Here is a 12,672-nt window from a genome sequence, read left to right as displayed (position 1 = left end):
GAAACAGAGTGAGCTGCTGTGGGAAAGGTACATGATCCAAACTGCCCAAAACTTCTTTATTAAACTAGAATTCTTAAACTAGAATTCTTTATTTTAAGCTTCAAGCTAATGCATTAGCATAATGTTTGACATGGCCTGCCATGTCAGGCGCTTAATTTGACAGATGCGTGTGCTGTTTAATGTGCGATATGTTTCCTCAGCGCAAAACTTTCATTTTACGGTATCCTTATCTGTATGTGATACAAATTCTCGTGAGTATTTCCATTTTGCACGAAAGCTCGTCCTGACAGTCTGCATTAATCTTTAAACTTTACTGAATAAGCGCCGGCGTGCATCAACGGGACGCATTAGAGAGGGAGACAATTAATATTCAGCGCACAAATATTCATTTTGCTGAAATATCTGTTGGACGTTTAATTTAGTTTTAAAAGTCAACATGTAACTCAAGTATTTTATGAGAGTGGTAACTGTAAAGGGATATAAGACTTTTCTTACATTTACAGGGTAAAGAAAAAAACTGTAACAGGTTACTGTGTCCGTGAATGTGTTTGTTCCTGCAGAACATTACTCTTATCAGTTGAGCTCAGTAACACTGAGTTTGTGTTTTTGTTTTCCTTTATTATCATCTTCATTTTTAATGTAGGGATTTAAATGGTCTTTTTGCCTCATAGGTCTTTTGCATATAGATATTTCATAGCATTCAGTTGGCACTTTTGTTTGAAGGACAGCATTAGGCAGGATGTGGATTTGTCAATAAAATAAAATAAAAAAGAAAATTGGTCCTTTTATCCGATTAATCAAAGAAATAATCGGCCAACTAATCAATTATCAAAATAATCGTTAGTTGCAGCCCGATTATATTATAATTTACAACAGTAATATATTTATGTCATAAATTTTTTTTTGTTATAATTAGAGTAAAATCAATAATAATACTAATAATACCAGTTCAAATATATATTAAAATATATGACAGCATAATTGCTGTTTCATTTTTTGGCAGTCGTGCAGCCCAATATACAATATAAATCATTTTAAATAAAAACAATCAAAATAAAACATTTATTAAAAAAGATTAAATATTGTATCTGTTTACTTGCATATCATGTGACCATTAACCGACATCAGAGAACCGTGAATGTCGCTAAATTATTGAAATATTAACTTAAAGTCGGCATGAAATCAATATTGACCCTATTTACTTTGTTAGTGCACATTACTAGTCTTGTGACGAACAATTCATCCGTGCAAGTTGATTTACAAAAAAATAAAAAATAAATGCCATGCCCTCTATTTTTCTCATTCAATATTGTGTTTCACTTGGAAAATGAGTCCCAATGCTGAAGTAAAGTAGGTTGCAACTTCCAGTTCACCGAGAATTTAAAGTTTCCATGGGTACTTTAAGTAAATATTTTACGTCTAAGGGATTCTACAAAAAAAAAAAAAAAAAAAATCGATAACCCATGAGCCAGAGTGAAAAAGACTGGTTTTACATTGTTTATTTCACCAAGAGAATCGTTTGTTTCCCCAGAAAAAAAGACTTAGTAGAGTTCTTAGTTATATTTCATAATAAGTATACTTTGTCTTAGCTGTCGCTCTAAGGACTAACAAAAATAGACACAAATGAGACACTTGTTGTTGATATAGAGTAAAGCTATTTTTACACCTGGTTAAATTGCATATATTATACTTTTAGGTCAAAATTGTGGAATGCTTGCATCATCAACATAAGTACCACTGTGAGTACTAGTGGGATCATTACAGTACATGTGCATAATGACTGAATGTTTTGTAAGAGATGCAAAGAATGCTTTCCTGAAGGCACTTTATTGTTCTGTGTTGTTGTAGTTGAAGTTGTGGTGTGACTCTGCTATTCTAATTAAAATAGAACGGGTTATTAAATGTTGATTAATTTTGATTAAAGATAGATTAGTGGTATAGATTATTTGGGTTATAGATTATTCAAAATTTAATTGCGGTTATATTTATCATCCTTAGTGTGAACGGGCCTGTACTTCCACACATTAGGACTCATACCTCATACCAAGTGGACTCACAGCAGTTCACTGGTGCTCTCCTGAGTTCAGAAAATTACTTTAACATGAATTTTTTTTTTTTTTAATTAAACAATGAGAAATGGACCAGATACCAGATACGCCCTAAGAGGTTAGAGCTTTAGAATTAATGTAGATGGTATAGCTCACAAAATTTGCTCTTGAAACTATTAGATGAGAAATGTTTGCGCTCATATTATTATAGTTTGCTCTTACTTCTGACTACAGACTTCAGCAAATCTGAGCAGTTTTGAGAACTCTTGAGAAACTCATGTGAGGTCTTTTTCTCCATTTGCTCTCAAATGAATCTCATTATTGTCTAGGAGAAACAATTGAGGCATTAACAGAGATCTAGTTTGTGATTGTCTTCTTTTCCAGAGTACATGTTGTAGTGATTTTCGTATCATGGTTACCACAGTTGCCTCATTCAACTGTGATTGTGATTGATGCAAAAAGGAGCCTCATTTGATCTCTCAGTTTGATTGTCTTGATGTTTAATCATCTGAAGAGAAGGGAAGGCCGTTCTTTCGAGCGGTGTGCGGGCCACACAGAGTGAGCCGAGTCTTGAGCCCGGTATTAAAGGATCAGTCAGCGTTCTTTTGTTAGCCAGATGCTGTGAATTAAACACTGAGGCTGTTTTTTCCTGTAAAGAGGGGCGATTTCCCCCCTATACAGGCTTTACAGAATCCCCTCAGAGAATTTAGCTCTGGTTAAAAATAGAGAGAATGATCCTAATGAACACAGAAACTTCACAGTTTAAGCTGTGTTCACTGAGTTATAAAGAAAATAAGATATATCTCTATGTTTGTTTGAGTAACAAATAAGGATGTACGTATAAGCACATATAGTAGCTTAAAGTCTTGACTTTAAAAAAAGCTATATTGAACATTTCCACTTTGCCATTTTCCGCAACATATCAGTATAATAATGCATTGCATGCTATTGCTATTTAGTAGTTTTTGCACTTGTAAACAGTAATTAAGGTAACATACAAAAATATCAAACCATTGTTTTGACCAACACAAATTTTAATGAATCAGTTATAACATATAAAACACTTTTAATTGACTTTTAATCGTATAGTTTCTGTGACAACTAACATCCTCCATTGTGTATTTAATGTGTCTACTGTATTTTTTTTTAAATGTCAATTGTTCATTGGAAGAGTAAGGCCATTATTTGTCAAACATGCTGGTAAGCAACAATGGAGACAGGGAACTTATGTACGTAGAATGTCAAGAGTGACCGCTGGTGCCAGACAATATGTAGAAAACAGTAGATGTAATCAGTGACATTAGCGTTACATCACAGTGAGCTCATAACTATGTCATAATAGTGTTATATCTGATTTAACGGGGCCTGTTGTGCTTCTGACAACAACATTTACAGTGTTTGCAAAGCAGAACTTTATTGATATTCTGGTTAGAGTTTGTTAAAGCTGTAAGCCCAACTTAAGTCCAATCAATTCAGTGTACAGACTGCATTTAAAGTGTTTTGGAAGATTATTTCAGTCTTAGGTTTGCTGCCTGTAACCTAAGATTAAAGTTGGAAAATCTTCCACTTACTGAACAGATGGATAGTGATGACGTTACTGTAGTACTGAGTATAAATTGCATTTGATCTTGTCTTCCTTGTGTGTATTTAACCATTCATATTTATACAGACAACAGAAAACAAGTCAAAACATGATGCAGCATTTCATTTAAACAGCACAAAGCAAAGAGCAAAACTGTGCAGTTCTTAGCAGCTTAATTAACAATCTACCTCATCTGATTCAGTCATTAATATTTTGACTTAAATAGAACCAGTTAATTTAGATGCTTCCACATAAAGCTCATTTTAGGATACTTGATAAAATACACTACTGTTTAATATTTTTTTAAAGGAAATTAATAATTTAATATTAAATATTTAAATAATTAATATTTTTATTCAGCAATGACATTAAATTGATCATAAGACTTTCACAATCTTACAAAATATTTCATTTTCAAATAAATTCTGCTCTTTTGAAATTTCTGTTCATCAAAGCTGTCCATCAATTAAAATGGTTTCCACAAAAATATTAAGCAGAGAATATATGAATAAGAATAAATGTTTCTTGAGCAGCAAATCAGCATATTACGATGATTTCTGAAGGATCATGTGACACTGAAGACTGAAGTAATGATGCTGAAAATTCAGATTTGCCATCACAGGAATTTTTTAAAAATTATTTAAAATTTTAATATATTTAAAAATATATTAAAATATATTAAAATAGAAAACAAAACTGTAGTATTTTTAAATTTTTAAATTGTAATAATATTTATCATTGTATCAAATAAATGCAGCCTTGGTGAGCACAAGAGACTTCTTTCAAAAACATTAAAAAATCTTACCGACCCCAAACTTTTGAACAGTAGTGTATTTTTAGTACAATCTTACCTACACATGAACACTTTTATATTAAACACTTTCTGCTCTCTCTGCAAGTCTGAAAGGTATAAAAATCAGTGTTGGGTGTAAGGCGTTACTGTAATTAAATTACTTATCCACTGAAAAAGTAAAGTAATGGATTACTGTTCATTTTTAGGTAATTCAGTTACAGTTACTTATAATGTACTTGCGTTACATACTGTAAATTAGTTCAACAGTTCTGTTTAAATCAATATTGAATTTAAAATCTAAATTTGTCGTCTGAAGGTAAAAGTGAACGCTGCCTCTTTAAAATGTTAGCTGTAGTGAGTTGCGTGTGAGTTCGCAACTTCGAACCAGTTGGCTGCGTAGTCGCTGTCTGAAGATGTCGGCAGAAGCAAGTGGCTGTTTTGCAGAATGGAAATAATCCAATTACTTCACTTTTTTTGACACAGGTAGGCAAGAACATTACGGTAAAATGTAAGCTATGTCCTAGGGAGAAAAAACTACTCGCGCGCTCTCTGAGAGACGGTCTTCAGTCAGTGCGTTCTACCAAAGCGCACACACATAGCCGCCTCTCGCGAGTGTCAAATTTTCACGGTTTATTACACATAAACGTTCAGATACACACACAGTTATGTAAAAATGCCCGTCTTGGCGTATATTCGCGTTGGTTATGTGAATGTGAACAGCATGTGTAACAGCATATTGTCTCCATCCATTAGGTCTTAGTGACAGCAGTCTTTAAAATATGATACTGTCTACTATTGGCTGTCTGTATTATAAATGATAATCAAACAACAAAAGAAAAGCTTTAATAAGGATTAATCTATATTTAATTTATACAGTTATGACTATGCAGAGTTATGTTATATTTGATTATTCAATTTCTGTGGTATTTTTACTTACTACTATTAGACCTACTTGGAAAAAAAAATAGCCTTGTTTTATTTGTATTTTTATATATTTTTACCGTGGTATCGACTTTGGTATCGAGTATTGTGCACTTTTGGTGGTATCAGTACCGACTACTAGATTTTTGGTATAGTGACATCCCTATTTGTTACAAAAAAAAATTTAAGTATTATAAAGTAAATAAAAGTATTATAGTATATGTTTTAATAAAGTTAAAATGTTTTAAAAAGCTATAAAAGGCTAAACTATTCCATGTTTGACTAAATTATTAAAAGAGTTTCCTTTCTATTGTCTATCCGGTCAAGGTTTATAGGGATTTTAAAAAGTAATTAGTAAGTTACTTATTGAGTAATTAAATTACTTTTCAGACAGAGTATTTTAAATACAACATTGATAATGTAATTAGTTATTAGTAATTAATTACTTGAAGTAACTTACCCAACACTGATAAAAATCAGTATGTTTCTATAGTGTTATCTGCTGTGTAAGCAAAGTCATGTTTGTCTTTGTGTGTGTGATCAGTATTGTGGTCCATCTGACTCTTAATGAATCTAAATGAACAATAGCTGCTCACCCTTCAGCAGACGCTTGAAAACAGCTGTGATTCTGTGCAGCAGCCAGACAAACACACACACACACACACACTCTTTATTCACTCTCAGAGCAGAGCCTGGCACAAGCCTACAGTACCTTCCACTCCTCTCTTCTGTCTGTCCATCCATCCATCCATCCGTGGTCCCACAGGGTCGTTTAGGGTCTTTGAGGTCTTTGTGGCAGGCTGTTGTCTGAGCTAATTAGCCGTAGCAGGGAAGAATATAAACTCTAGCTGGAGAGGAGAGAGGAAAGCCAGCGATGTGTCTGGAGTCAAACTCTAGTGCTACATGATCAGTTAAAGCATGGCTGGGGTTGCTGATTTTGCATGGTGGAAAAACGTGCCTGTGGCAACATTTCTGCAAAACGATATTACGCTGCTTCTTGCATGTTTCATGACACTTTCAAAGTGAAATGTCCATGAAGTGGCATTAAAAGTGCATTTGGTTTTATCTGAAACAGATTAACATGAATCTGGCAACGTTTTATTAAGTTGGTTGTTGTATGTGTCACAGAAATTCGGAAATTAATTGTTTGTTGAGTGGTGCTAAAAGGTTATCGCGTTTGAAAATAACCTACTGCTCTACACTAAATTCTACACTAAACATAACCAGCAGTGTTTTACATGAGCAAATGTGAGATAAAGACAAATTTGCTAAAGAAAACATTCCATTTTAGCTTGCTTCTACAAGTCTTTGAGCTCTTTTATTGTGATTTGTTGTGCAAGTGCAAGGCTGTACCGGGTGGACTAACAAGCAAGTTTACTCATCAGAAAAGCCATACATACTTGTATTAAAACTGTTGTCAAATGTGTTGTTATCATTAAACAGAAGTATTAAAAAATATTAATTGAAATAAATCTAAAATAAACTTGAACTCTAAAACAAAAATTAGAAATGTTTTCTAGGAATAATAGGAATAAAGTTAGTTACTAAGTTGAAGTTCAAGTACTAAAATGTATAATATACACACATGTGTGTGTGTGGTGTGTGTGTGTGTGTGTGTGTGTGTGTGTGTGTGTGTGTGTGTGTGTGTGTGTGTGTGGTTTACCAGATTGTCCTACAATGTTCCATGGAAGTAAAGAAATTTTGACTCTAATATATTACTAATGTATTTTAAATTGAATAATAATGATGATGATAATAATAATAATAATAATAAGCAGAAGAAGAATTGATATTATAATTAATAGGTGAATGTAGTGGTCTTGGTTCTAGTGTGAATGGAAAGTGGGCGCAGATTCAATGGCAACTAACCAAAATGAGATCTGAGTTCAGTTTCCAACGTCAGCATAAATTAAAGTTTTTTTGCAGTCGGGTCACTCTTTAGTTGACTCAAAAGGTATTTCAGTTTGTTTCTTTTAAAGAAAGCTCAAGTGTGAACTTATGATTTAGTTGCTGCTTTGATCAAAGTGACAAGACAAGTAAATTAATTTAGTAGACTTTTGCCCTAAAGGTAGAAATCAACATTTATCTCTTGTCCATTAAGTGTTCCATTAAGTGAACTATTACGGCCCTGACATGGCATATGCCTGACAAAACAAAACAAAACAAACATTTGTACACCTGCCACACTGAAAAAATGGTAACCTACAAATGGCAACATCAAGTAAAAAATATTTAACATCACAGAATCAACCTACAGAGCTGCCCACCTCAGACAGTTTCTTGTTTTGGTGGATCAATTAAAGTGTGTCCTGTGATTTCTAATAGTAATAATAGTAGTACTGCTTCAACAGGAGTGTTGATTCCAGTCAACTTCTGATAAAAACACACTCTGTGATAGCAAGTGGAAAGCTCAAGAGACCCTCATAAAAGCTAAGGGTCCAATTCACTTTGTTTTATAGCTGTTTTATAGCCTCAAAAGACCTGCACGAGTCAGTAGATGTGACGAGTATCTGTGTACTGATTAACTCAGAGTGCCACACATTGTTGATTGGCTCTTTTGTCTCTTGCATTGTGCCACAGACTCCACAGCATCAGTCTGTGTGGCTGTATTGAGCGCGAAGAGATGATGTCACAGGCCGGTCTGGCGTCTTCATCAGGGAACAGTGACTGCTGAGACTGGATGCTGGGCTCTCTGCCCTCATCATTGTCATGCAGTGCATTATGGGAGCTCTCGGGATCACGGCGGCGGCCAAGGGGACAGCTGCGAGAAACTCCAGCGTGGCCTGAGCTCTGTGCACAGATGGTGTGGAAGTGTGTGTGGGTGTTTTTTTTGGCCAAGCGATGTGTTTGTGAATCCAGATGTTATTCTGACTTTACAAGAGCATCAGAGAACTTAATTACTCATAGAGAGAGATAAAGAAAAGAGAGAATACTAGGAGTGGGAGAAAAAAAATCGCTACAGCATAGTATCGCAATATATTCCTTGGGGATATTGTATCGATACATGGACGGTGAGTAAAGATCTTTTCAGGGCCTGAATTTTGGCTTTGGATTGTGAGTATTGTGCATTATTTTGCAGGAAATTCAGGAAATGATAATAATAATTTGAAACCTTTCTTTCAGACTGCGATTTCACAATCAGCAGTACTACATCTCTCTTTCTCTCTTGGACGTGCGCAGTGAGCTGCAAACAATACTCAGCATATCACAAAATGTTTAAAATTGCAATAATATTGTATCCTGGCTTAAAGGATTAGTTCACTTTCAAATATAAATTACCCTAAGCTTTACTCACCCTCAAGCCATCCTAGGTGTATATGACTTTCTTCTTTCTGATGAACACAATCAGAGATAAATTAATAAATATCCTGACGCATCCGAGCTTTATAATGGCAGTGAGCGATACCAACGAGTATGAGCTGAAGAAAATGCCTCCATCCACATCCATCCATCATAAACGTGTACTCCACACAGTTCCGGGGAGTTAATAAAGGCCTTCTGAAGCGAAGCGATGCATTTGTGTAAAAAAAAAAAAAATCCATATTTAACAAGTTATGAAGTAAAATATCTAGCTTCCGCCAGACGGCCTTCCGTATTCAATTTAGTAAGAAGGCTCAATGCCTCTCGTAGTTCAAAAAGTATACGCTACGTCCTATGCCTTCCCTATCCAACTTACGGAAAAAGCTTAACTGATGCGACGCCAGTTCTGTTTTTTTGAATACGGAATGCAGGTCTGTCGGAAGCTAGATATTTGGATATTTGGATATATATATGGATATTTACCTAGGATGGCTTGAGGGTGAGTAAAGCTTGGGGTGATTTTCATTTGAAAGTGAACTAATCCTTTAAGAATCGTGGTAATATCGTATCGTGGGGCCTCTGGTGATTCCCATCCCTTGAGAATATGACTGTTGAATAACTGGATTGTATAGACACGGCCTGACAAATGCAAGTTCCTGTCATTTGATCTTAGGGAGGGTTTTGTTTTGTTTCAGTAGTCAGACTTTTGGTGTCCTTGTGCTAACAAGTCAAGATTCAACAGAAAAAAAAACAAGGTTTATTTAAGTTCAAGTCTCTGTTTCTTTTTTCTATTTTCATATAGCCCACATTGCAGGGAATTCTGGTAAAAAAAAACCAAGGAAGAGACTGACTGACATTTAAAGCAACCCACTGTAGTTGCTTTTATAGCCTACATGACATTTAGGGGTGATTAAATCTGAAATTATTAAATATAACTTATTTGGACTTATTTTGCCTTAAAACGAAGCAAAATATACATGTATACTCTTTAAAGGATGCTAATGAACCAAAACTGACATTAATAAATAAGACAAAAAAATAATAAAGGGAACACTTCAGTATGGGGAACAATTATCACTTTTAACTAGTTGTTTATTAGCCTGCTTACTGGCTGTTTATTAGTACTTATTAAGCACATATTAATGCCTTATTCTGCATGAATATATATTACATCCTTAATCCTACCCGATACCTGAACCTAACCACTATAACAACTACCTGTCTATTAATAAGCAGTAAATTAGAAGTTTATTGAAGGAAAAGTCATAGTTAATAGTTAATATGTGTTCCCCATACTAAAGTGTTACCATAATAAAATACTACATATTTAAAGATCTGCTTTCGTCCCAGTGATGGGTATGTTTAGGGGTGGACTTTCATGCTTACTTTTTTCTAATAATTGTACGTTTGGTACGATTGAAATCATATGAATTCATACAAAATGAATTCATACAAAAAGTTTTCCCATGAAATTACTGACTTTGAAACCGGCTTACTTTGAAACACGCAGCACATTTATGTATTTAATTAAATTGTATGCTTTGCAAAGTGATAATTGCACTAAGCCAAATTGTGATTTCATTTTCATTTTGCTTTATCATGCAGCCCTATTACAAATGTTTACAAGAATTTTGGAGCCTGAAAAATGGGCTGTGGACCAAAAGTTAGTCAGTCCATGTGGACCTCATTTAAGCCAGCTCTTGTCATTTCTGTCCACAATATTGATGAGGCTGTCCATTAACAGTCCATGCTCATGAGGCTGAGACTAGTTGACACACCTCTCACTGGAAGAAGATGCTGGAATGAGATTTTACTCTTTTTTTTTTTTTGTTCTTCATCTGCTTTAAAGGTTTGGCTTCCTAGACTCTTAAGATGTAATGACCCGTATCTGTAGAGAGTCATTTCACTTTTTTATTCTTGTGGTCTGCTCACGTCTGTCGTCTTGCTCAAGTGAGTTTAGCCCGTGGCCGTTTCCGCCCCATGTTGTGACCCAGCAGGGAAGTTCAGCCGTTTCGGTGATGGACTCACTGTAATGCATGTAGGTGAACTTGCTGTCGTGACTGTTTGTACTTAATCTTCATTGATGCTCAGACACTTAGCTTTTTGGACTCAACCCAAAAGACCTGTTTTCCCCAGTCCAAGTGTTTCTCCAACATTAGTTAATGCAGTAGGTAGGTATCATGAACAACAATTAATAATACAGCATTTATAAATCTACGCTAACATTGAAAAGTTTATTTAATTTAATTTTTAAAGACATGAATGCTTTTTATTCAGCAATGATGCAAAAGTGATCAAAAGTTACAATTTATGAAGTATATAAAAAAACAAAATCATTTATTCGTATAAATGTTCTTCTGAACTTTCTATTCATCAAAGAATGCCAGAAAAAAAAAAATATATATATATGTTTATATATATATATATATATTAAGCAGCACAACTTGAGTAGTTTCCTGAGTAGCAAATCAGCATATTCAAATGATTTCTGAAGGATGCCATCACCGGAATTAATTACGTTTTAAAATGAATTAAAATAGGTGAGTGAGGATGACTTCCATCGAAATTACCCGGAACAATTTGTCCCAGGAACTTTTTTCCTCCAGACCTGTTGCTGTCTGCATTTCCATCGTGGTCCAAAAAGTACCGTGAAGATTAGGCAAATTAGGCCGGTGACATAGGACTGCGTGCGGCTTTCCAGTTACCGCTGGATTTTGTCTTCCGCATATAAGTTTAATAAAGCCTGAACCTCGTCGTCGTTCCATCTGTCATATTTTTTTGTTGATTCGAATAGCGACTTTTAAAAATGGTCGTTGAAATAAAATGCTATTTCGTCAACCAATCAAAATGCTGCATGAACTCAACCAATCTGCATGTTCAGTGCCCAAGTCCCACCCCTGAAAGTTAATGAACTTTGAAAAAGTACCTCATGAGCAGGGACTTTCTGACATTTTTGAAAAATATAAAAAGATCTTTTTGACCCCAAACTTTTGAACTGTAGTGTAACTTAAATCTAATTTCTAAATTTAAACTTTTTTAACTTTAACTGAAATTAAAATTAAATTATCATTGGTTAGTATGTTATGAAAAAAAAACATAAATTAACAGTAAAAAATAGCATACTTTTACATTTTATTAATGTTGACAAATTAAAGCCTATATAGTAAATTCTAATTGTTATGTGATATATCAGCTATAATACATTGCTTGCTATTATTTCGGCTGTTTCAGTATCTCTCCTCATGTGCGTCTGAGATCAGTTGTTAGTTCAGTTGGTTGTGACGTGTCATGTGACCGGGTTAATGGGTTCTGAATGTTTATTAGCAGTGTGTTTCGCTCTGTCAGAGTCAGCCCTGTGTGTGACGGTCAGATCTCAACTCTATAGGCCAGTTTCAGAGCACTGAGATATGGACAGCATGTGACAGCATTAAAAACATCACAGCTGGTGAAGAGCCTTAGTGTGTTTAAAAGAATAAAGGTGGAAGATCTTTGTAATACCATCTTCAATACACACAAACCTCAGGGCCAGTTGACTGTCATGAATGATATTTGTTTCGGCAAACACAAAGAAGTGTTTAATGTTTTAGGTTGGCTAGCTGCTTATTATGTTGACTTGAGAAAGCCAGCAAGCTGAACTGTTGTGATCTGGCAGAGTTCTGGCAATTTTGAGCTCTGAAAATTTTGTGGTTACATTCCTGTAGTTTTGTTGTGCTCTTACAGTGAGAAACAACCCAAACATTGTCACAATTAGCACAAGGGCAACAAAAATGTTAGCTAATATATACTTGTTTATAGCCTATCCAAAAAGACAGTTGATGTCGCATATTCTGCCGTAGGCATTACTCAAGATTGAGGTCATATGGTTCAATCTGACAAACAATCGTAAAGGAAAGCACAAATCACATGTGTACAGCCAACTCAGGCCAGAAGCACTAGTTTTTAAAGGGATAGTTCATCCAAAAATGAAAATTCTGTCATCACTTACTAACCCTCAAGTTTTTTTTTTTAATTTTTTAATTTATTTTTTT

General features: G+C 34.7%; 1 protein-coding gene across 7 annotated transcripts in view; it reads left to right on the top strand.

Annotated features, from left to right (window-relative positions):
- The window catches only part of fmnl2a (formin-like 2a), a 107,048-nt gene that overhangs the window by 7,695 nt on the left and 86,681 nt on the right, over window positions 1-12,672 (top strand). The window lies entirely within an intron of this gene.

The sequence above is a fragment of the Ctenopharyngodon idella genome, chromosome 9 (assembly GCF_019924925.1).
Source record: "Ctenopharyngodon idella isolate HZGC_01 chromosome 9, HZGC01, whole genome shotgun sequence".
NCBI classification, from domain to species: domain Eukaryota; kingdom Metazoa; phylum Chordata; class Actinopteri; order Cypriniformes; family Xenocyprididae; genus Ctenopharyngodon; species Ctenopharyngodon idella.
This window is presented reverse-complemented; position numbering and strand designations above follow the sequence as displayed.